Source organism: Bos grunniens, chromosome 1 (assembly GCF_055505025.1).
Source record: "Bos grunniens cultivar Pamir isolate PY7600 chromosome 1, Bosgru_T2T1.0, whole genome shotgun sequence".
NCBI lineage: Eukaryota > Metazoa > Chordata > Mammalia > Artiodactyla > Bovidae > Bos > Bos grunniens.
Window position 1 is genome coordinate 77014570 of NC_141165.1, and position 24878 is coordinate 77039447.

A 24878-nucleotide genomic window follows, 5' to 3' on the forward strand; every position below is an offset into this window, starting at 1 on the left:
TTGACATATGCATAAACTTATGAAATTTTCCACACAAATCAGTGAACATAACCATTATCCTCCCGTTTCTTCCTTCACCTAATCCTTCCCTTCTGCCCCCTCTGTGTCCTGCCTCCCATCCCTGCTGCTGCTGCTGCTAAGTCGCTTCAGTCGTGTCCGACTCTGTGCGACCCCATAGAAGGCAGCCCACCAGGCTCCACCGTCCCTGGGATTCTCCAGGCAAGAACACTGGAGTGGGCTGCCATTTCCTTCTCCAATGCATGAAAGTGCAAAGTGAAAGTGAAGTCGCTCAGTCATGTCTGACTCTTAGTGACCCCATTGACTGCAACCTACCACGCTTCTCCATCCATGAGATTTTCTAGGCAAGAGTATTGGAGTGGGGTGGCATTGCCTTCTCCAGCCTCCCATCCCTAGACAACCATTAATCTGCTTTATTGCTGTAAATTGGTTTGCATTTTTTAGAACTTTACATAAATTGCATAATACAGCATATTTTCATCTTACACTCACCATAAGTATTTTGATACTTATCTGTGCTTGTGCATCAGTAGTTCTTTCCTTAGGAGAAGGCAATGGCAACCCACTCCAGTACTCTTGCCTGGAAAATCCCATGGACGGAGGAGCTTGGTAGGCTGCAGTCCATGGGGTCGTGAAGAGTCGGACACGACTGAGCGACTTCACTTTCACTTTGCACTTTCATGTATTGGAGAAGGAAATGGCAACAGACTCCAGTGTTCTTGCCTGGAGAATCCCAGGGACGGGGGAGCCTGGTGGGCTACCGACTATGGGGTCGCACAGAGTTGGACACGACTGAAGCGACTTAGCAGCAGCAGCAGCTATTCAGATCTTTTGTTCATTAAATGAAATTGGACTGTCTTCTTGTGATTGGATCGTAAAAGTTCTTTATATATTCTACAGACCAGTGTTTTTAATTGGAGACTTTGCAAATATATTTTCTAATTCTGTGACTTGCTTTTGGTGGGAAGCAGTAACACATTAGCAATTACAATTCAGTTGAATAGTGCTGTGCTCAGGGAGTACAAAGGAAGATCAGTAATCTTAGGATGCGAAGTCAGGGAATCTTTCAGGAGGTAAAGGTATGTGAATTGGGGCTTAAAGGAAATTATACGTTAGCTGGGCAGGAGAAGGGCAGTGTAGGTAGGAATTTGTATGTGCAAAGGCACGGATATGTGCAACATCATGGTGCAGGCCCAATTGTAAGCCATTTGATTGGAGCCCTGGGATTTGGCGAGTGGAAGAATGTGGTGTGGGCTGGAATCCCAGATGCCCTCCTACTGGCTGTGCACCTCTTTTACTTATTTATAACTTTTAATTTTGAAACAATTATAGGTTCAGTTGTAGTTGCAAAGATAGTACAGAGAGGTCTAGTGTATCCTTCAGTTTCTTCCCCTGGTTTCATCTTACACAATTATAGTACAGTATCAAAACCAGGAATCTGAGTTTGGGTACAGCTGTGCGTGGAACAATGTCTCATTTTCTCACATGTTTAGATTAGTGGAGCCACCTCTGCTATCAAGGTACAGAACTATTCCACACAGAGGTCTCCCTCATGCCACCCATTCATTGTTATGCTGGGTTGGCCCTTTCTCGCTTTTCTCATCCCTATAATTTTGTCATTTTCAGAGTGTTCTGTAAATAGAGTCATGTAATATGCAATCTTCTGAGACTGGCTTGTTTTCATTCATCAGAATGTACTTCAGGTCCCTCCAGGTTGTTGAGAGTACCAATAGTTAGCTCTTTTTTTTTTAATGATGGGTGTTATTCCATTGTATGAATGTGTCAGTTTCACTATTGACCCATTGAAGGACATTTGGGTTGTTTCTAGTTTTTGACTATAACAGATTCAACTGCTGTAAGCAGTTTTGCACAAGTTTTTATATGAACATCAAATTTTATTTTTCCAAAAAAAAGAAACTCCCCAATTTGTGTGTGTGTGTATTTTTCCAGGATAAATGCTCAGGAGGGCAGTTGCTGAGTTGTATGGCAAGTGTGTTTTTAATTTTTTAAGGAACTGCCTAACTATTTTCTAGAGTGACTGTATGGTTTTCTGTCCCCACCGGCAATGTAGGAAAGATGTACTTTTCCACCTCATCAGCATTTGCAGCATCCTTTTTTATTTATTTTATTTTTCATTGGAAAAAAGCACTCTAGTTCATCAATTTCAACACAAACATTTCTTCAAAAATTAAGAAAAAAAAAGCTTTTTATTTTACATTGGAGTATAGCCAATTAACAATGTGACAGTTTCAGGTGAACAGCAAAGGGACTCAGTCATACATACACATGTATGCATTCTCTCTCCAAGTCCCCTCCCATCCAGGCTGCCATGTAATATTGAGCAGAGTTCCGTGTACTATACAGTAAGTCCTTGTTGATTATCTATTTTAAATATAGCAGTGTGTACTTGTCCATCCCGAACTCCCTACTGAATGAAGTAAATCAGACAGAGAAAGAGCAGTATTTTATGACAGCCCTTATATGTGGAATCTAAAAAGAAATGATACAAATGAACTTACAAAACAGAAAGAGACTCTCAGGCTTTGAGAATGAACTTATGATTGCCAAGGGAGGGAGTGGCAGGGCAGGATGGGAGAATAGTTAGGGGGTGTCTTCTTTTTAATATCAGTTGTTCTAATAGGTATGCAGTGGTAGCTCATTGTGGTCTTCATCTGTGTTTCTCTAGTGGCTGGTTGTGTAACTCTTTCCCTTTCTGCTCTCGGGTTGGCTGTGATAATCTCGACCCCAGCCTGTACTTTTTAAATGTGAGAAGCAAAAGGAAGCTGACAGCCCCCTCCCACCGTTTGTCTTGGAAGTCTGGCTTCCTTGGAAGCTGCCTTGGAAGTCTGGCTTCACTTGTTTTCTGATCCAGTTACCTGGCTATAGGATCTTTCTTCATTGTCCTGAGTGGCTCTAGGAAAGTGATAGTTTATAGACTTGTGTGTTTTTTTCAGGAGAGGGTTTTTTGTTTTTTTTTTTCTTTTCTATTGTTTTCCCACAGATGAGCAAACAACCTGTGCTGATATTTTACTAGCCTCTGGGGTAAGTTCTCCTCCATTCCTTCCTTCCTTGGTCCCCATGTGCCAAAATACGTACTTCTTGGCAGCTGAGATGAAGAAACGTCTGGATCTGACTCCGGATGAGTTTTCTCAGTGTTTGGAGGTCTGAGGTGCCAAGGGAGGCTGCCACGGCCTCAGGCCCTCTCTGTGCTTGGGATCGTCTCTTCTTTTTACTTATAGGTGGAGAGGCGGCTTCAGTGTGCTGGGAAAAATAATAATGGTAGCTAAGAATTACACAGCAATCATACTGGATAACAAGTGCTTTGTGCTTTTTCCGATTTAATTCCCATGACAAACTGACAGATGCAGAGCCTCAGATTCCTTACCTGTAAACAGGGCAGTAACCATACCTAGTGGGTAGATTGGGAAGGATAAGTAGGGGTGGTATAGTGACTTACCCTAGAGAATGCTGGTTCCTTCTCCTCTACAGAGGCCCTTAAGAATTATGAATACTCAGCTGCACGGCAGTACTGCACTGAAAGAAAACGAGGTGTCTGTATACCTTGTCCCACTTTAATCAAAGATGAGTGTCCATTCACTTAATCAGCATTCAGTCAACTTTAAGAATGTAAGGTGTGCTTGCTTCTGTACTAGGCACCGTGAGCCCTAGAGCTACAGTCCTTGACCTCATACAGCATGTGGTCTACAGAGAGAAATATGAATTGATTAATAACACAACCAAGTGTATACTCATGGACTGTGGATTTCTATAAAGGAAATTCTGTGGTGCTGGGTGAGTTAACCAGTCTGAGGTCGGAGGATGCCTCCTTGGGAAAGTGATTCTGTTTAAGGCTAATAATAAGGCTTAGGAGTCTTATTCCTTAGCCTTGATCTACTGCAGAGGACCTTGTGGAACATTCTACAGGATCATTTCACTTTCTGCTGTGTCCTGACTATAGACTGACCCAATGCACGGTCATCCTAGCGCTCTCCCCACCCCAACAACCCAGGCTGTTTTGTGAGGTTACTCATCCCTCATTTATAGCTGCTGCTGATCCCATGGGGATGGAGACTAAGCTCAGGGTCACACCTCACAGGGTTGGGTCATCATTTTTTGTTGTTTCTTTGTTTTTGAATGTTCTCATGACTCAGCCAACTTATTACTCAACCAAACACAGTGAGCCACCATGGTAGAGTTATTCATCACATAGAGTTAATAATAAAAACCATCTTTATTGAGATAGGATTTGTATTCCATGAAATTAACTTGCTTTAAGAATAAATTCAGTGATTTGTAGTAAATTTACTGGGTTGCACAACCATCACTAAAATCCACTTTTAGAACATTTCCATCATCGGTTGGGTCATCTTCAACTGGAAAAATCAAGAAATTATTTTTCATGGTAATAGATCCGTAATTATTTTTTATGGAATTAGTTCTGTGCTCCCTGTAGAAGGATCTCATTAATTAATTCAGTTAGTATTTACTGAGAGCCTGCTGGAGACCATAGCTGCGCTAGGTGCAAAAGGCAATAAAGAGAAACAAACAGAGATGGAGGCTGACAAGCTTCCTGTTGAAGATACATTGTTAGATGTGATCTACCTGCAGGTTGGGCTTCCTTGGCAACTGACAGTAAAGAATCTGCCTGCCAGTGCAGGAGATGTAGGTTTGATTCCTGGTTCAGGAAGACCCCCTGGAGAAGGAAATGGCAACCTACTCCAGTATTCTTGTCTGGGAAATCCTGTAGCCAGGGGAGCCTGGTGGGCTACAGTCCATGGGGTCGCACAGAGTTGGACAGGACTTAGCAACTAAATAACAGCCTGCAGGTTATAGGTTACCTGTGGCTGCTGCAGGGCAGGTGATAGTTTTCTATCTGTGGCTCCTAATTGATGAGGCAAGGGCCATGCTTTTGCAATACCTGCTGATTGCACTGAAATTACTGGCCAAGCTGGAGGGAAGCATACTCTCCAATATCCGCACACAGCTGTAAGCTTTGGCAAGAGTGGTTGCAGGATCTGGGAAGAGAGGAGATTGCGGGTGCTGTTTGCAGTGTGAAGATTCCACAGGTGGACTTGGGGTGAGTGGTGAGGTGTACTGAAGGAGGAAGAGTGCCAGGAAAGTCAGGGATGGTTGGCTGTTCAGGTGGCCTAGGGGTGCATCTGCATACAGTGGGGTGGTGATTGGGGCAAGGTGGGAGGTTTGGATACTAGACTGAGGAATTTGGACTGGCTGGAGCAAACAGGGAAGATGCTGTTTCAAGTCTCCAAGGAGGGGAGCGTGACTATTCAGAGCTGGGCTTGGGTGAGTAATCTCGTGTTATCAGAGGGATGAGAAGTGGGCATGGGTTAGGAGGTTCGTAAGTATCCTAATGTTAGGTGATGTGGACTTGGTGTGAACAGGGGAAGTGGGGCAAGGAAAGAAGAAGTGGATGGGAGAGAAGATTCTGCCAGGTAGGGGAGAAAACCTCTCTGTCCCAGCTTCTTCTCTTAAGGTCCATACCTGCTTTACCCATCTGCCTGTGGTACTTCAACCAGCCCCTCAGATTCAGCCTGTCCAAAGCCAGGCTCCACAGCCTCCTCCCTGTCATGCTTTACCCTTGCCTGGTGTGCTTTTCTCTCCCCTCCATGCCTCTCCTTGTTCTACTCCTCTTGCCCAGGAGGAAGGAGAGGAACCAGAAAGAAGTGGAACACTTATCCTGGTGGAAGGTAGCGCCATTGAAGGTAGTAGTGAGAGATTTCCAGGGAGGGAAGTGCCAGAAGTCAACAAGGTGCGTGAGTGCAGACACTGAAGAAGGGCTGGGGACTCAGGGCTGGTACTCAAGGTGAGTGAGGTCCCTTGGCCGCAAAGTTTAAGGAGGCCCTGGCTGTGAACCCTGTGTTGCATAACCCTGAAACGAGAGTCCTAGACCAGGTTCCTGCAGAAAACTGGTGGTTGGGAGGATGCCGGCAACTTTGGAGAAACCATTAGCTTTCAGAAAGTTAAGGACCGAGGGTGGAACTGTTTCTTCAGAAGATCGCCTTCAGTAGGAAGCTTCCTGAAGCTGCCTGGGGGCCTACCTGTCTACTTCTTCCTTACTGCAGGATGGCTCCTTAGGGTCTCTACAGATTCCCTAGGCTTCCTGGACCACAACGTGAAGACCACTGCTTAGATCTAGCTCCACTTCTTATCAGAGAATTCTGAGACCCAGAGAAATATGTGACTTGTCTAGGGCCACACATGGAGAGGTGACCATAGGAGTCTTCTTTATCTTCCTTTGATGTGTGACCTTTAGTTACTTTATCTTCTCTTTTCACTGTTCCTCGCAATCTCCTTCTCCCTCCTCTACCAATGAGAATTGCCAACAGCTGATACTCAAGGACTTTGTTGGAAGACTGAGGGCTAATTCTGAGAAGTTTATTTCTAAAGTGCCTGCTATTTAGCATTCTTTTAGGGGCTATTCCATTTATTATTCCTATAAGAACCGTTCTAAGTAGTTGTCATTGTCCCATTTTCTTGATGAGAAGACTGAGGTTCAGGAGGATAAGGGGCTGGCTTAGATTTGCATAGTTACTAACTCATGCTGCCTGATACCCACTACGTATTTCTTTATTCATACAACTGAGTGCCTGGAAGCCAGGCACTGGTTTGGTGCTGATATGGTACAACCAAGGGCTTCCCTGGTGGCTCAGTGGTAAAGAATCTCCCTGTGATGTGGGAGACAAAGGTTTGATCCCTGAGTCAGAAAGATCTCCTGGAGAAGGAAATGGCATGCTGCTTCAGTATTCTTGCCTGGAAATTTCCATGGACAAAGGAGCCTGGTGGGCTACAGTCCATGGGGTCACAAAAGAGTCAGACGCAACTTAATGACTGAACTATAACAACAGCAAAACAATGGTACAAACAAGGAGACAAAAATCCTACTGAAACCTACTCTATTTGTCTTCCTGCTCCTGCAGGGGATCAGCCTGTGCTTCCTCAGGTCCCCTACCTCAGGGTCTCTGGGCCGCCTGTGGTAGCTGCTGTGTTTTGGGCTGTTGCTGAGATGCTGTCCACAGCTAAATTCGTTCCTCAACCAGTATGTCTTACGGCCTCCTTTCTCTGTGCCTCTGGATTGAGGAAACTTTCCACTTGAATCATTCAGAGGCTATACGGGCAGTTTATTCCTCAAGGAACATGGTTTTGCTTCAGTTCTTAGCTTTATCATCAGCCATTTCATTTGGCCACAACCCCTGAGCAGAACTGTGACTCAGCCCCATGATTTAGCCCTGATAGGCAAGTTATTTTGGCCTCCTCAGCCCCAGTGAGAATTTGGACTCAATGTTTTCACTTGTCACTTTAGACTGTTTGCCAGAGTTTGTGGAAAAAGGAGTGTATTATTAATGCCTTTGCTGGGAATGGCTGTGCCTTGCCAGGTTGTCATGTGAGCCCTCTGAAAAGTCCTGGGCTGCAAGGCCCCCAGCGCTCCTAGGCCCAGGGGCTTAGGTGGGAAATGTGATCCTGTCCTACAGAAACTGCAAACAGCCACGGAGGGCAGAGAGAAACTTGGAAGGGGTGGATCAGGGTCTCACCTAGGAGTTCACAACTGCTTAGTGAGTGTCTCATGGGGCTGACTCCATCCTGGTGCTTCAGGGGCACCCGCCTTTCTTTGAACGTCCTTTAGTCTGGTGGCCTCCTCCCCTCTAAGACAAAATGAACATATTAAAATCAGTTTAGTAATATTTAGAGAACCATTTTACATTGGACGCTATGCTGGCCACTTGAAATAAGTGATGTAGTTTTAATCTTTAGAACAAATCTTTGAGGTAAAGCTTGTTAGCTCTGTGTAAAGGATGAGAAAACAGCCTCTGAGAGGTGGAATGAATTACACAAGGTCGTGTAAGTAGTAAAGAATGGAGATGGGATTCTAATCCAGAGTCATCTGGCTTTGAGGATGCCTTTGAGGACACCATGAGCCACCAGACATAAAATAATTCCTCCTCTTTCCTTTGGTTTGTTCCTGCAGTTGGTCTCAGCTCCTCCGTCTCTCATTTTGTGGTTCTCATCACCCTGTAAGTGGGGACTTGACTAGAGTTCAGTGTCAGTTGGGTCAAGGTTTGGTGGAGTAGATGGTGGGGTTCCAGGCCAGCATAAGGGTGAGGATAAATGGCTCTGGCTCCTTCCCCTCTGTCAGCCGAAATGACTCCTCTTCATGCTCTACCAAAGCTCCTTTTTAGTGCCAGGAGCTCAACTCTGAGTTTAGGGAAGATTATATAGCAACATCACTTGCTTGCTTGGAAAACCTCCTTAATGTCTGAGCAGATAATCCTGTTGAACCCCGTTTCTCATCTCTGCAGCTCTCATACCTTTACCCTTCACAGCTTAATATTTCTTAAGTAAAACAGGCCCACTTTCATGACTCAGTCTTTGCACTGTTTTTTCCCCCTGCTGTTGGGCATACCTTTTTCTGCCTGGTAAACTCCTATTCATCCTTCAAAACTCAGAGTGAACATTACCTTTTCTGACTTCTGAGTTGGCACCACCCCCAGCCCTTAGTTCTTGATACCTTGCATGATCTTTCCGCCTTTCAGTTTATGGATCTTCCCCTTTCTCTAAGGCCTCAGGAATAGGGACTGGACCCTATTTATTTCTATATCACCTGTACTTGGGTGATATATTTGTGTGAATAAATGAATGAAGGCTTATCAATTAAACTATTAAATATGAGTTACAGGTGGCCGCACTAACTGAAAATCCCAGGGACTTTAGAGAAAGAGAAGTGATAGGCTAAAGCTGTGGGGCTCTTGATTCATTGACAGGTGAACCAGATTGTGTGCTAGGAGCATTCCTGAAAATGAGCCCCACTGCAGAAAGAGAGGGTCCCAGAGGAAAGAAGTGAAGCCTCACAGTTGGGGAGCGAAGCACCCAGCCTGCAGTCTCAAACTCTCCCCAGCCTGCCTCCCAGGAAACCTGGGTGCTCACCGGGAGAAAAATTGGGCATTCTGAATATTCCCAAAAGGAAGGGGAGGTGGGTGGCATGTAGGGGAAGAACAGAAGCAGAGGCAGGAGGAAATCCAGGGTAACCTTTCTTTCCTTAACTGTGGTACTGGGGGCATCTTGTTGGCCAGGGCTTCTGCCCCATGGTGGCTCCTGAGGATGCAATATGAGCTGAGTCTGAGTGAATTTGGAGCTAGGACCTGGATATGTAGGCCATTCTGTGCCACTGGGCCTCATGCCCATTTAATTCTGCCTTCTCTAATTGCTGCGTGTAGGCACTTAGACTTTAGACATGGTCAGATCTGAGTTTAAATAAATCCTTGTCTTCAGTTCAGTCATTCAGTCGTGTCCGATTCTTTGTGACCTCATGAACCGCAGCACGCCAGGCCTCCCTGTCCATCACCAACTCCCAGAGTCCACCCAAACCCATGTCCATCGAGTAGATGATGCCATTCAACCATCTCATCCTCTGTTGTCCCCTTCTCATCCTGCCCTCAATCTTTCCCAGCATCAGGGTCTTTTCCAATGAGTCAGCTCTTCGCATCAGGTGGCCAAAGTATTGTAGTTTCAGCTTCAACATCAGTCCTTCCAGTGAACACCCAGGACCAGTCTCCTTTAGGATGGACTGGTTGGATCTCCTTGCAGTTCAAGGGACTCTCAGGAGTCTTCTCCAATACCACAGTTGAAAAGCATCAATTCTTCAGCACTCAGCCTTCTTCACAGTCCAACTCTCACATCCATACATGACCACTGGGAAAACCATAGCTTTGACTAGACAGACCTTTGTTGGCAAAGTAATGTCTCTGCTTTTGAATATGCTGTCTAGGTTGGTGATAACTTTCCTTCCAAGGAGTAAGCGTCTTTTAATTTCATGGCTACAGTCACCATCTGCAGTGATTTTGGAGCCCAAAAAATAAAGTCTGACACTATTTCCACTGTTTCCCCATTTTTATGCCATGAAGTGATGGGACCAGATGCCATGATCTTAGTTTTCTGAATGTTGAGCTTTAAGCCAACTTTTTCACTCTCCTCTTTCACTTTCATCAAGAGGCTTTTTAGTTCCTCTTCACTTTCTGCCGTAAGGGTGGTGTCATCTGCATGTCTGAGGTTATTGATATTTCTCCCGGCAATCTTGATTCCAGTTTGTGCTTCTTCCAGCCCAGCGTTTCTCATGATGTACTCTGCATATAAGTTAAATAAGCAAGGTGACAATATACAGCCTTGACGTATTCCTTTTCCTATTTGGAACCAGTCTGTTGTTCCATGTCCAGTTCTAACTGTTGCTTCCTGACCTGCATACAGGTTTCTCAAGAGGCAGGTCAGTTGGTCTGGTATCTCCATCTCTTTCAGAATTTCCCACAGTTTATTGTGACCCACACAGTCAAAGACTTTGGCATAGTCAATAAAGCAGAAATGGATGTTTTTCTGGAAACTCTGTTGCTTTTTCGATGATCCAGAGGATGTTGGCAATTTGATTTCTGGTTCCTCTGCCTTTTCTAAAACCGGCTTGAACATCTGGAAGTTCACAGTTCACGTATTGTTGAAGCCTGGCTTGGAGAATTTTGAGCATTACTTTATTAGCGTGTGAGATGAGTGCAATTGTGTGGTAGTCTGAGCATTCTTTGGTATTGCCTTTCTTTGGGACTGGAATGAAAACTGACCTTTTCCAGTCCTGTGGCCACTGCTGAGTTTTCCAAATTTGCTGGCATATTGAGTGAAGCACTTTCACAGCATCATATTTCAAGATTTGAAATAGCTCAACTGGAATTCCATCACCTCCACTGGCTTTATTCACAGTGATGCTTTCTAAGGCCCACTTGACTTCACATTCCAGGATGTCTGGCTCTAGGTCAGTGATCACACCATCGTGATTATCTGCGCCGTGAAGATTTTTTTGTACAGTTCTTCTGTGTATTCTTGCCACCTTTTCTTAATAACTTCTGCTTCTGTTAGGTCCATATCATTTCTGTCCTTTATTGAGCCCATCTTTGCATGAAATGTTCCCTTGTCTTGGGCACTTTAATTTTGAATTGTGTAGCACTGAGCAAAAATAAGAGAGTTGTTATGGATCAATGAGCCATATCAGGATCAGTGATCACTATCTACAGGCTTTCTGCTAAGTGGTTTATGGCATACCCTAAAGATAGGTGTCATCGTTCTGAAGTCACAGATACATGACTAAGGTTCAGATAGGCTAAATACATTGCCTAAAGTCACACAGTGAGTAAATGATACAATCGTGTAGTGGACCCAGGTTTGCACACTTGATCCACTAGGCCTCCAGCCTCCAGGTTGTGTGATCTTAGTCGCCTGGGGCTCACTGATTCAGTCTGGTTGGGGTGGGGTCTGGGGAGCAATGTATATAGCAGGTACTCGAGATGGTATTAAGGTCTAGCAAGTTCAGGAAATACTATGTGGTACTTTCCTGCCTGTAAGGTGTGGGTCATGGCTGGCCTGCAATAACTATTAGCTGTGACTATTGTGACATGAATTAACTGAGATGATATTTTATCATAGGAGCTTCCTGGGTGGCTCAGTGGTAAAGAATCTGTCTGCCATGCAGGAGATGCAGGTTCGATCCCTGAGTTGGGAAGATGCCCTGGAGGAGGGCATGGCAACACACTCCAGTATTCTTGCCTGGAGAATTCCATGGATAGAGGAGTCTGACAGGCTATTGTCCATAGGGTCTCAAAGAGTTGGGCACAACTGAAGCAACTTAGCATGCAGTGTATTTTATCGTGCAAAGACTTTCATCTTTTAAAAATTCATTAGTCTTAGAACTAAAACTTAGAAGTTAAGAGAAGTAGATTCTGAATTGTGAATCTACAATCTAAAACTGTATACTCAGAACTATCTGTACATGAAATGAGCTGCCTTCAGAGATACCTGTTCCTCCCGTTAAAGAAATAGGCTATACCACAAAGCCGGTGTGCTTTAAGGACCTAGGGCCAGGTTAGTGACTGCCCTCTGCACGCACATGCTGCAGAGGATTTGGGTGTGTGAAGGTTCAACAGAGGTGAAGTTGAGGAGCTATGCAAAGTCAGAACGGATTCTAACCCTGGAAGGGAAAGCAGGAAGGAGGAGTGGCAGAAGCCAAAGCGAGTAGATATTCAGGGGCCATTGCTTCCAGCAATGTGTCCTGGGCAACCTGCACTCTCTTCCATAGCTTCTGAGTCACCAGAACCCCAGTCCTGCCATCAGGGCTCTGAGAACTTTATGTTTCGCAGGGAATGCTGGTGGGCACATGTCTTTCTATCTCTTCCCAGGATTCCCAGGTCTTCCTGTCTTTAAGTTCTCAAAGCCTATCCTGTGAGCACATACATTACAGATCATAGTCTGGAAATCTTGTCTCATCAGAGACTGGAGGAAGGCTCAACCCCTTACCTTGGGCCATTGACCTTTTGTTTCCAACCTCAACCTTTGATGATAAAACTCAGCATAGGGATTCCTCTGGTAGACCAGTGGTTAAGACTTCACCTTCCAATGCAGGGGGTGCAGGTTCGATCCTGCTAAGGATCCCTTAGCATCCAGGGAGCTAAGATCCCACATGCCTCGTGGCCAGGAAACCAAAATATAAAGCAGAAGCAGTTAAAAAAAAAAAACACAAAACACCTCAGCATAAGCTTTCTTACAGACTAAGAGCAGTCATTAAGACCCTGCTAGAAGGAAACCAGCTGAATGATTGCCTACGCTAGATTCTAAGATCCATGACGTTATTAATAGCTGCCACCTTGAACACTGATTGTGTGCTGGGTGTTTCTTTTGTCATTTAATTCTCCCCACAACCCAGTGATAGAGGTAGCGCTATCCCTGTTGTATCAATGAATAAACTGAGGCCCCAAAATTCAGCTAAGTTGCCCTAGGTAACAGAGCTAGGAAACAATGGACTTGGACTTCAAACCTATCTCTCTGTGAATCACAAGTTAGAACTCATTAGGCATATACAATTTTGCCTTATTGGAGTAATAGGAAGTTTTGCTTCTCTTGATGAGGAAGCTTAAGGATTGGTTACCCTGACAACTGATGAGAGCAAAGCTGTGTAAAGAGTGTATCACAGGGATGGCAGATCCTTGTACTCACATTTGAACTCCTCTCTAACCTTTATTAATATGGATAGCCATGACCTTCCCAAAGACATCTTTTGATGACTTTGGCAGAGAGAGATTTCTGGTTGCTAGTGACTCTCAGTGAGGTACCATTAATGCTAAGGATGGTGGCTGACTATGTTGGGGACTGTTGGGCTCTGAGGCAACTATGTTGAGGGCCAGGAATTTGTTCATGAGGAATGAAAACAGGTGGGAAGATTCAGTGAGAGGAACGGAGTGTGAGATGTGCATCATTTCATCAACCTTGAGATAAAAGGGCACCTGTGTGTATTAACTTTGAAAAGGAGACCATCTGGCCCCATCTTGGTTGGCCAACACAAAGAGATTGTCTTCTGATACATAGGTCTGTTCTGTTAGAAGAACAAAAATCATCCAAGAGAGGTAAAGAAATTTGAGGGCTTTCTCCAACTCAAGCTTTATCTTCTGTAACTGTGAACAGATCTTGTTTGGGGTTTAACATCATTTGAGTACTCAAGATGGCAGGTCCTCACCATCCCCTCCTTTCTGATTGCCTGTCTGCCATCTTCTAGAAGCTCCTTTGGGCTGCAGTTTGAGCTGGGTGCTCTTACACACTACCATTTCTCCTTTCCAGGGGAAAGGAGAGAAGCAGGGAAAGGAAAGAAGTGGGTAGCAGCACCTTTCTTCATTTCTAACTCTAGCCACAGTATCTTTTCTTGGGACTCTTTGTGTAAATATGGCCAATATTATAAACTTTACTCTGTCGTTAATTTCATTACATTTGTTCAGCTATTTTGTTTTCTGCCTTAGGTGCTAAGTTTGTCTCAAGACTCTTTGAGGGCAGGAAATGTAGTTTATGTGGAGGTGGTGATGACTGTATTTTAATTTCAGTGTCTAGCAGGTAGCCAATAAAAACTTTTTTTAAATTTGTTTAACTGATGTTTATTGGATGCTTTTCTTGGTCTGGGCACTGGACACAAAGGCACTAGGGTTACGGAGCTAATTGTTACTTGATCGAGATGCTTAATTTTAAGGGAAGACAGACATGTAAGCAAATTAAAATTTTAATTTTATTTGAGCTATAATTGAGGTTTGAGTAAAATTTATTGGGTGCTCAGATGAGAAATGATGAGACAAGAGAGATGGAGACAGGTGTAAGAATGTTTTGAGAGCAGTAATAATAGAACTTTGTTTCCTGTTGCGTTTGATTCAATACCTTTATGGGCTTGTGTTAGGGACAGTGAGGTACCAGGATGAATATGCAATCCAGGAGCACCCTGAGTGAAGGGAGAGTTGAATATGGGATAAGAAAGAAGGAAAAATGCTTAACAAGATATTAAGTGATGGAGAGACTGAGGGAGAGGATTATAATTCCTAACACATATTGAATGCTTATTACCATGTGCAAGGTAATTAACATGAATTGCCTCCTTTCCCCCTCATTATAATCTTATGAGGTAGATACTGTTTTCTCCATTTTTACAGATGAGGACACATCTTGAGAGTGGTCAAGTAGCCTGTTAAGATCACATAGTTGAGAAATGGTAAAGTCAGGTTTAAATCCAGGAACTCTTGTTCCAAAGTAAACACCCATGTGATTGGGTAGAGAAAAACTCAACCAGCTGATCAGGAATCCCCAAAGGGCCCTCAGTGCTGATACATGCTGTGTGCTATACCTAGTTGCTCAGTGGTGTCTGACTTTTTGTGATCCCATAGACTATAACCCACTAGGCTCCTCTGTCTGTGGAGATTCTCCAGGCAAGAATACTGGAGTGCTGATAACCCCCACATTTATACCTCTGGCCCAGACCTTCCTACCGTCCTCTGTAATCTTCTATCAGACTGCCAGGTCACACTCCACTTGAGAGTCTAATCTCAAACTCAGGATACCCAGAGCTGAACTGATGTGCTCTTCCCCAAGCTTCTCTTCCCTCATCTTCTTCTTTTCTGTTGAAAGCAGCACCATCCCCAGATACTAAGTTATTCACTCATTACACTTATGGTTTTCTATGTCTTTCTCTGCTAGAATGTAAAGCTCCAAGGGCAGTGATCTTCATCTGGTTAAGCATCTTAAGCCCTCAGAATTATGCTGAGCACATAGTTAGTGGTTAATACATTTAAAAATGAGTAAATGTAGGTGTCAATTTTCTGTACAGGTGTCTGGTTTAAATTTTGTTCTTAAATGTGGTCTGGAGTCTAGGGGAGGTGCCCATGGGTGTGTGTAAGGGGGTACAGAGGGGAGCCCATGAGGTTGAGGCTGGACTTCTAGGGATGTGGACACTTCAGTGCCAGCAGGAATCTGGTCACCAGAGGAAGTTGGCATGGGGAGGGAAGAGGAAAGCTGGGAGGATGCCTGTTAGAGGGAGGGAGTTTGAAGAAAAGGAACCAGAGAGGCCTCACTGAGGTAGGTGCTGAGAGGAGATTTTGCAATTAGAGACGCAATTTCAGTGGAATGATGTGGGCTGACTCCAGTTACTTGGGAAACAAGTGGAAAGTGGAGAAGTGTAAGCATCTCAAGAGGCTCTGCTGTGAGGAAGGAGAGGTTAGGTTGTTCTTTGAGGAAGTGTTTTGTTTGAGGATTTAAAAAAATTATTTATTTTTAAATTGAAGAATAATTGCTTTACAGAATTTTGTTTTCTGTTAAACATCAACAAAAATCAGCTGTAGGTATACATATGTCCCCTCTGAGGGTTTTTTTTTTTTTTTAATCTGTTAAAAAAGAAACCCCAACCTTTTGGGTATGGGCGGGTGAAGAGTGAGGAAGTGACACAAGAGGGGGTTGGGAGGTGACAAATAAGCTAATTTCATCCAGATTGGCAAGGAGACATTGAGCAAATTCTGTCTGGTCCTTGCCCAAGAATTGCTGCTGAGTTCAAGCCCATAGCTCAATGCCTGGCACATAGTGGGTCCACAGTATTTATTGAGTATACTGTTAAATACTATGGGATTGAGTGACAGGTCACTATCAACTACAATGCAGTAAAAGATGTCTGATACAGGGAGTTGGCTTTTCAAGCCACTGACTGTAGGCGAGTGGCATTTATCTCCCCTTAGCAGCATATTCGTGAGTGTTATGAGCAGTTGTATGTGGTTATATTTTGGTTTCCTCTTTTCTGCACCATGGTTATGCTTTTAGAAGATAAATTTGCAGGTGACTCACTTGGGTGACTAGAATGACTTGTTACCCAAGAGTTCTGTGTGCATATAATGGTGACTTAGTCAGTCTGGGCTGCTTATAAACAACAGACATTTATTTCTCACTGTTTAGGAGGCTGGAAAGTCTTAGATCAAGAAGCCAGTGTGCTGGCATTCTGGTGACGGTCCACTTCCTAGTTCATACCTGGCACCTTTTGCTGTGTCCTCACACAGTGGAAGCAGTGATGGGGCTTTCTTTTTTATAAGAGTGCTAATCCCATTCATGAGGACTCCATCCTCATGACCTAATCATGTCCCAAAGGTTCCACCTCATACCTTCACGTCTGGGGATTAGGATGTCAATACATGAATTTGCAGGGGACACAAACATTCAGCCCATAGCAAATGCTAAGTCCAAGGAAACAAAAGAGTTGGCCAAGGGTGGCAGAAAGACCATTTGACTCTCAGTTAGAGCCTGGCACCGAACCAGTTCCATTTCACACCAAGTGGTACCACCTCTGGGAGTTGGATTTAAATTATCTAAGTTTGTTTCCTTTGGATTTTATAAATAGAATAGTGTCAGGAAAGGAAGAAATAAAAGGAACTATGATTTATGAAATGTATTAAGAACTACAGTCTGTTTCCTTCTTTAAAAAATGACACGCGAAGAATGCAGGTTTAATTCCCTGATGGTGGCAAATGACAAAGTTTATAGATGTCCAGGGAGAAGGCTAAAGATTAGACTCCTATTTTAATCCCACCCTCTCTGGGAAGACATTGGCAGACTGCATAGGAAAGAATGAAAGAAAAAAACCCTTACTATTTATTAAATATCTTGTGTGCCTGAAATAATGCAAATGCACATGACACTCATCCACACTAGGGAAAGGGCAGTTCATCAGTGTAACCTACCCAAGGCCACACAGCCAGCAAAGGGGAGGGGGCTTGACCCTCTTGGCTAAAGAGGGATGCATCTAGGAAATGCAGCTGCTTGAAGTCAGCCAGAGTCCCGAGCACTAGCGCAGTGCCTTATAATCAGGAAAATCTTGAGAAATATTTATCAAAGGGATAGTGTGTTAATTGAATGAATTACCAGAGCCCTGGGAAAACTTGCAAATAGGTTTGCTAAAGTGCTGTTAGAGGTCTTCAGCACTTTCTAGAGAGTGAGAGAAACCCAGGGAGAGAAACATTTAAATTTTCAAAAGGAGTAATTACAAAGCATCAGCATCAGGTCATCACTAAGATGACTTGTGTAAAATGCCTGCATATGGTAGCTCTCAGTAAGTAATAATTAATGCATAAGGTAATTATTAAATCAATACATCCCCATTGTTTCACCTCACTCTGGGACACAAGATACAGGGTTCCCTGACCTGACACTTTTGGGGTTCATGTTAGAAAGCACTGTAGCTTTTCTTTATCCCTGATGTCTTATTATATAATATATCTTTCCCTGTTGGCAGTCCTAGCCTCTTGCCCCTCAGTTTAGCAACTCTTTGTGGTTTCTGCACAAGGAAACTTGTGTGTTATCTCAGACCCTATATTTAAAGACCATCCCAAGTATTCCCTCAATGGCCAGACATTTTTGTGTGATACCAAAGCATAAAGACACTTTATGTTGATTATGATAATAGTGAATTTAGAACGCTTCTATCAGTCAATGAACATATTTGTATCCTTAATAACTGAGGCCTCAGTTGGTAAAGAATCTGCCTGCTGTGTGGGAGACCTGGGTTCGATCCCTGGGTCAGGAAGATCCCCTGGAGAAGGGAATGGCAACCTGTTCCAGTATTCTTGCCTGGAAAAGTCCATGGACAGAGGAGCCTGGCAGGCTACAGTCTGTGGGATCACAAAGAGTCGGACACAACTGAGTGCTTAACACTTTCACTTTCAAATAAGTTGGAAAATGTGGACTAGATGGTGGTTGGTTCACTACTTCAACGTAGTGCTTTTATAACTGTCACTAAAGGATACTAATTTGTGTGTGTGGGGAAGATAGCACTTATTTAACCCGTGATTTTGAGCAGTACATAGACAGGGCTTGCTGATCTCATTTATGGATGATTTAAAGATAGGAAGGATAGTGAGTGTTGTGTGTGCCAGGGTCAAAATTCTCTGTAAGCTTCACAGGCTAGAAGAGGAACAGAGTGTAGAAAGATAAAGTGTAGCACCAGGATAAATAGAGGATAAAAGGTGAGCTCCAAATACCAATGGCACACTCAGACAGCCCAGCCGGAGGTGTAGTTAGGGACAAAGGCTTATAAGAAAGGCTGGTAAACTTGAGTTCAGTTAACGCTTGACTGAGGGTCATTAGCATGAGGCTGCTAAAAACTAACCAGAAACTGTCCACATTTGCATGGTAGGAGTATAGTTGGTCTCCTGTTCCCTACTAGTGAGGCCACACCTAAACACTGTGGAGTTCAGAAAACGTGTTACTTAAGGAATGGCTCAAACAATGAGAATGTTTAGCTTGAAAAAGAGAAGGGTTGAGGCGGGATGTGTGTGTAATAGTTTTGGGCTTCCCAGGGGGTGCTTCCCAGTGATAAAGAACACACCTGCAAACACAGGAGACATAAGAGACATGGGTTTGATTCCTGGGTTGGAAAGATCCCCTGGAGGAGAGCATGGCAACCCACTCCAGTATTCTTGCCTGGAGAATCCCATGGACAGAGGAGCCTGGTGGGCTACAGTCCATGGGGTTGACTGAAACAACTTAGCATGCCCATAATAGTTTTAAAGGATTGTTTCATGGAAAAAAGAACAGATGTTTGTTTTTCCTCTAGAGGATGGTCTTAGAACCAGCAGGTACAAGCTAAAGAGTTTGGGAGGAGATGAGTCCAATGTTTTGGGTTGACCTAAAAGTTCATTTGGGTTTTTCTATAACATCTTGCAGAAAAACCGGAATGAACTTTTTGGCCTACCCAATAAATAAAAGGCTTTTCAGAACTAATATTTAGCTGTCTGCAGATGGGGTGCCTTGGAAGGAGAGTTATCATTATTACAGGTATGAAAGCAGATGCTGGCAGGGTGGCCATTTTTTTGTTGCTGTTGAATGGGAAGTTCATTCATCAGGTGGTAGGTTGACCACCTGACTGTCCCCTGAAGTCATTTCTAACTGTGATGGGGCTCCTAGGCCTCAGAGAGCACCCAGGCCCCCGACTTGACGTACAAGGGGACCCAGTAGCCAGATACCTGATGAAGAGGCCAATGTGGAAGGCTTGGGCTTTGGACAAAGAGCTAATGATGGAAATCTTCCTCTGTTTGACTTTTTCTGCAATTAATGAACAATTTGAATTCTAAAGAACCCATAGGTAGCGTTTGTTATTTAAAAAACAGTGGTATAACAATAGAGCACTGGGATTTGAGTCTCCCGTAGGATTCCATAGGACCTCAGGGACCTTTAGGACCTCAGGGACCTCATGTTCTTCCAGCCCTGTTCAGCTTCCCGCATCCTACACAGCCTCCTTGGTCTAGGACCTGGCCCAGGTCAAATCCTCTTTCTTCACGGGAAGCCTCCCTTACCCACCCTTATCTGTAAGGCTGGTCTTGTCTCTGGGTGTAGACATGGTAGACATGGGCCTTGGAGAGTTAGTTAAACTGCGTTTGAATCCTGGCACTGTCCTAACTGTGACCTTGAACAAGGGACTTCACTCTCCATGTAAAGCATCCTCATCGTTATCTATAAAATGCAGGTGAGTTGTATCTACCTTGCAATGTTATTAAGATAACTGAGGAGAGGTAAAATGCTTAGCATAGCACCTGTCCCGTGTTTCATGTTCAGCCAATAGGATTCATCTTTATGATGCTAACTGATAGGCATTATTCTTGACATCTGTATTCAACCTACCCCAAGGATGGTTACCTGCCAAGAAGAATTCCCTGGCTGGAAACTGCTGCCTCTCGGGTGAGGTTTTCCAGTATCACTCTCTCTAGTCCCTCTCTCATAGACCATTGCAGTCCTTTTCTACAGCTTGGTCTTTTTTGATTTCCTCTGAAAAATTTCAGTAGATAATATAAACCAGATGCTGGTTTTATCCAGATTCAGTTAACTCAGATACTAGTTTCAGTCAGTTCCTCCGTCATTGGTTGTCATGGTTGCCTGCCTCCCACCTCCTCCATCCATTTCCAGGTCACCTGGAAATAGTTACACAGAGTTTCTAGTAGAGGCATCATCTTGCTAAATTCCTACCCTGTGTGCCCAGCAGTGACTAACGAACTGGTTCTTTTTTATTTTTTATTGAAGTATGGGTTGACTTGCAGTGTGGTATTAGTTTCAGACGTATAGCAAAGTAGTACATATGCATATATCTACTCTTTTTGATTATTCTCCCATATAGGTCATTGCAGAGTATTGAGTAGAGTTCCCTGCGTTATACAGGATGTTCTTATTAGTTTCCTATTTTATATACAGTGGTGTGTGTGTGAGTCCCAGTCTTCCAGTTTATCCCTCCCCTCCCCTTATACTCTGGTAACCATAAGCTTGTTTTCTAAATCTGTAGCCCTATTTCTGTTTTGTGGATAAGTTCATTTGTACCCTTTTTTAGATTCCACATATAACAATATATGATGTTTGTTTTTATCTGACTTACTTCACTCAGCTGACTGATTCTCGTTTTTCCTTTTGTGGGAAGGATCTTTCCACTGAAGCTTTTAGTTTATACTATGGGGGAGGCAGGTAGGACTTAGCCAGTTGCTTTCTTGTGGACTTTTGATGACTCTAAAGTCAGGCCAGGCGTTTCTTTTCTCTTGGGTGGAGTGTGATTCTCCTACAGGCATCTCATTCTTGACTCTTTCATTCAGGGCATGCAGAAGTCTTTGCTGAGGACCCAGTTGAGACAGACCTAGCAGGCCTCAGAGAGACTGGAATGCTTTCTGCAGTCTGGAAGGTCACACCCTCACAGAGATACAGACATAGGCACTGTGAGAGGGTGCTGTGGGAGCACAGCTGAGGGGCTCCTAGCTCAGACTGGGGCAGCAGAGAGACTTTGGCTCTGATACTGAATTACCTCTAAGTCAACACACTGTTAAGACCAGCCAGATGCACTGGTTCCCTCCACATGTTCAGTCAAAGGATGCCTGTGGCCCCTCCCTGGATGGCCCCATGTAGACCTTTCACAGTCGTCCCAAGTGAGGACTCTCTCCTCCAGCCTCCCCGGGCTTCCCTAGTGAAGCCTGTGCTCTTATGACCTGAGTTCATTGGAAGCCTGGGTTAGTCGCCTGTTGGTCTCATTCCAAACTGGGGGTGGGAGGAGGTATGAGCTGCCGTGGTGCCCTCTGTGATCATCCTTATTCATTTTGCTTTCTTTGTTCTTATAAATCCACTGTTGAGGGTGAGGAGGGCCTTAAGCACATGGGCAGAGGTGGGTTCCACTGAGTACAGAGGTTGGCCTCTGCTCACCTTCCCACAGGAGTCAGCATGGGCTTTTGTTCCCCAGCCACCTCCCTCCCTTCTGAGGACAAAGGGTCATCTGCCTAAAATCTTTTGGGCTATCAATGGATCTCACCATTTGAGAGGCTTCTCTGTACCATTGTACCATCTCTTTCCTCTCCATCTGACCTCCCATTTGGCCAAATGGGGTCTGAGGATAGGAATCCAGTTCCTGAAACTGAGCCACTCCTGTGGCACCTGAGAGTGGTTTCGGTATTCAACCATAAATATCTTTTAAAAGTGTAAACTTAGTACATGACCACAACCAAAAATACCCACAACAAATATCTCAGGCCTACTGTTCTGGGAATAGAAAAACAAATTAGATATGGTCTTTGCTCTCAAGGCATTCACAGCCCACTGTCCTATCCAGATCAGATGGGTCCCATTGCTGGTCAGCACTGAGGAGGAGAACTGTTTAATAACCCCGCCACCACCACCTTTGTCCTCCAATCCTTCTGGGGATAGTATGATTTGAGGAAATGGGCTCGTGTGACAGAAGGTGGCTGTTTTCCCCCATACCCCTCCTGTGATGCCTGGAGCTACCTATGGACTGGGATTCTGACTTGAGTGTCCTTGTCCCGACAGCACCCAGCTTAGAATGCGGGCTTCTTCTGCAGGCACTTGATAAACACTTGAGTGAAGAGTTGAAGCATCAAGTTCATAAAGGAATCTTTTTCAAGATCATTCTCCCTGTGGGGTCCCTGTGGTTACTGCTTGGCTGGCTCTTACCTGAACACATCCTTTGTCCGTTCTCTTTCATGAATGACCAGTTTGAGTCAGTTATTAAGTTGCCATAAATAATTCAGTGCACTTGAGATTTAAAGGAAAAAAAATGTCTTACAGGACCTGTTTTATTTTTTGAGGGGTGTTATGAGGTCACCACGACTTCTGTCATTCCAAACAAAAAAAAGGTCATTTCCTGTTCTGTTCTTTCAAATATGTCAGATGGAGCCAAGAGGTGCTGAAATAGCAAAAGGAATGCCAGGGGAACTGGAAGTAAAGCTCAACAAGCTGCAGACTTGCAGAAGTCACCCTGTGGAATCATAGAGTGGGGTTTTTGTCTGCTTTTCAGTTAGGCAACTCATCATTTTTTTTTTCTTTCATTTTTTAGATTTATTATTAAAAAAAATTTTTTTTAAGAAAATCAAGGGGACTTATTAAATAACTGTGCCTTAAAGACCTCATTTGTAGGCAGGGATAGCTGTGTGCTAGACTTGGGGAGTGAGATCTGAATCTTGGTTTTGTCCCTTTCTAGCTGGGTGGCCTTTGGAAAATCACTCAGTTACTCTGAACTTCAGCTTTCTCACCTGTAAAATAACCCACTGAATTATTCAGAAGACTTAAAAATAGAGAGTGCCTAAGAACAGGGACTCAGGAAGTGAACCTTATAATAATGGTAATGTGTATAGGCAGACATAGCGATGCTTCCTCATCAAAGACGGTCTCTGTGACCTAAACCACTCTGCAGGCTTATCACCCATATATTCCTATGTGTTAAGATGCGATTATCTTCTTCTCCTAAATATCAACTCTAATACTAGAAGCTTGGTATAGCTTCCTCTAAGGCAGCAAATGAGCACACAATGGCATGTTAGTTCTACTTGTCACATTTTTAAAAAAGGAGGCCTTGGGAAAGAAAGAGTAATGGAAATAGTGCACACAGTTCTGACAGCCAGTCAGCTTAATTTAAGGCTTGCACGAGTACAGATGGGGGACATGAACCAGGGGTCCCCCAGTCTCTGTAGGCTGAGCATCTTGTGCCGGATATGATCCCAGTGTCAAAATAGTTGTTTTTTTCATGCTGCTGCTGCTAAGTCACTGAAGTCGTGTCCGACTCTGTGAGCCCCCAAAGATGGTAGCCCACCAGGCTCCCCCATCCCTGGGATTCTCCAGGCAAGAACACTGGAGTGGGTTGCCATTTCCTTCTCCAATGCATAAAAGTGAAAGTAAAGTCACTCAGTCATCTCCGACTCTTAGCGACCCCATGGACTGCAACCTACCAGGCTCCTCCGCCCATGGGATTTTCCAGGCAAAAGTACTGGAGTGGGTTGGCATTGCCTTCTCCTCAAGATAATTATTTCTTCAGGTCCGCAGAAGAAGAAATCATAATCTCCTCTTGGTTTGGAGGATAGCCCATCCACGCTGGATTTACTGAGTGAACTTATTTATTTGAGTGTTCCAGGATTGTATAAACAGACTATGTATTCTGTATTTTATGGATGATTTAAGGTAGGACTTTTTTGTGTGTTTCTTTACTGCACATGAACATCCTTACGAAATAAGGATTTATTTTAATTGACTTCAGATTTATTCAAATTTATTTTTTCATTTTATCTATAACTATTTCAATATGTACTCTTAAAAGATAAAGCTACTTAATAGGCTCTTATTGCATTTAAATAATGAACAAATTCCTTTGTATGATCAGATATGGAGTCAATGTTCAAATTTCTCCAACTGTTGTTATGTATGTGGATGTGTGTGTACTCATACAGATGTATGTATCAGTATGTTTGTATGTGTGTATATGTACGTATATGTAATTTTAAAAACTGTGTTAATTCAAATCAGGATCCTAATAAATTTATGACATTGCAATAGGTTAATATGAATTTTAAAATTCCTAAAATGCTTTTAATCAGAAGTTTCCCGGGAGAGAGGAATTTTCGAACCCAGCACTGATTTTGCAGCTAACTGTTGGGTGAGGTGTGGCTCCATGTCTGTGGGACAAGGGCCCACAGACGATCTCTCTGCTTAGCTGCCTATTTACTTGTACTGTTCAACTGTCCCTTTCAGAGACACCTACTTCCTGATCTTTTATTCATACTCAAAAGATCTTCCTGATCTTTTATTCATACTTAAAAGAGAATCTTCTTCTCTAAATATTTGAATACTAATCCAAAGGACAAGTTTAGCTGCCAAAATCGCAGCTTCCAGATCTTCACCCAGAAAGCTTTGTGTATTTGCTTTTCCTGGCCATGCAGGTAGAACACTGAGTTTTTGATGAAATGAAATTTTGCAACTTAACTAGAAATAATCTGGATCTCACCTTGGAATTGGGAAGAAGCATGTTATGACGTAGGGAAGCCAGCCTGACCTCCCAAACAATGGTGTATCTTTGTGCTTTTGACACTTGACCTTGGGAGGAGGTATAGACAGTAAGGAGGTATTTTCTGGGTTAAAAATAAGAACAAAATGTTTTGAAATAGGGCTCCTGTGCAAGTAGCTGAGGTTTATGCAGTTGCCACGGGTGGAACTTAAGTTCCTAAGATCATGGC

At 43.7% G+C, this 24878-nt stretch overlaps 1 protein-coding gene across 18 annotated transcripts in view; it reads left to right on the forward strand.

The window, feature by feature from the left end:
* The window catches only part of ST6GAL1 (ST6 beta-galactoside alpha-2,6-sialyltransferase 1), a 152102-nt gene that overhangs the window by 46734 nt on the left and 80490 nt on the right, over window positions 1–24878 (forward strand). Inside the window, exon 1 of one of the 18 annotated variants that reach the window (XM_086398589.1) lies at window positions 3039–3060. The exons of 11 other annotated variants lie outside the window; for them this stretch is intronic. The gene's annotated coding sequence lies outside the window, so the exon portion shown is untranslated. Of the gene's footprint in view, window positions 1–3038; window positions 3061–4937; window positions 5096–5127; window positions 5320–5344; window positions 5469–5638; window positions 5840–23691; window positions 23830–24878 lie in introns of those variants that run through there. 6 more of the 18 variants (XM_086398496.1, XM_086398501.1, XM_086398524.1 and 3 more) reach the window with 6 other exon arrangements.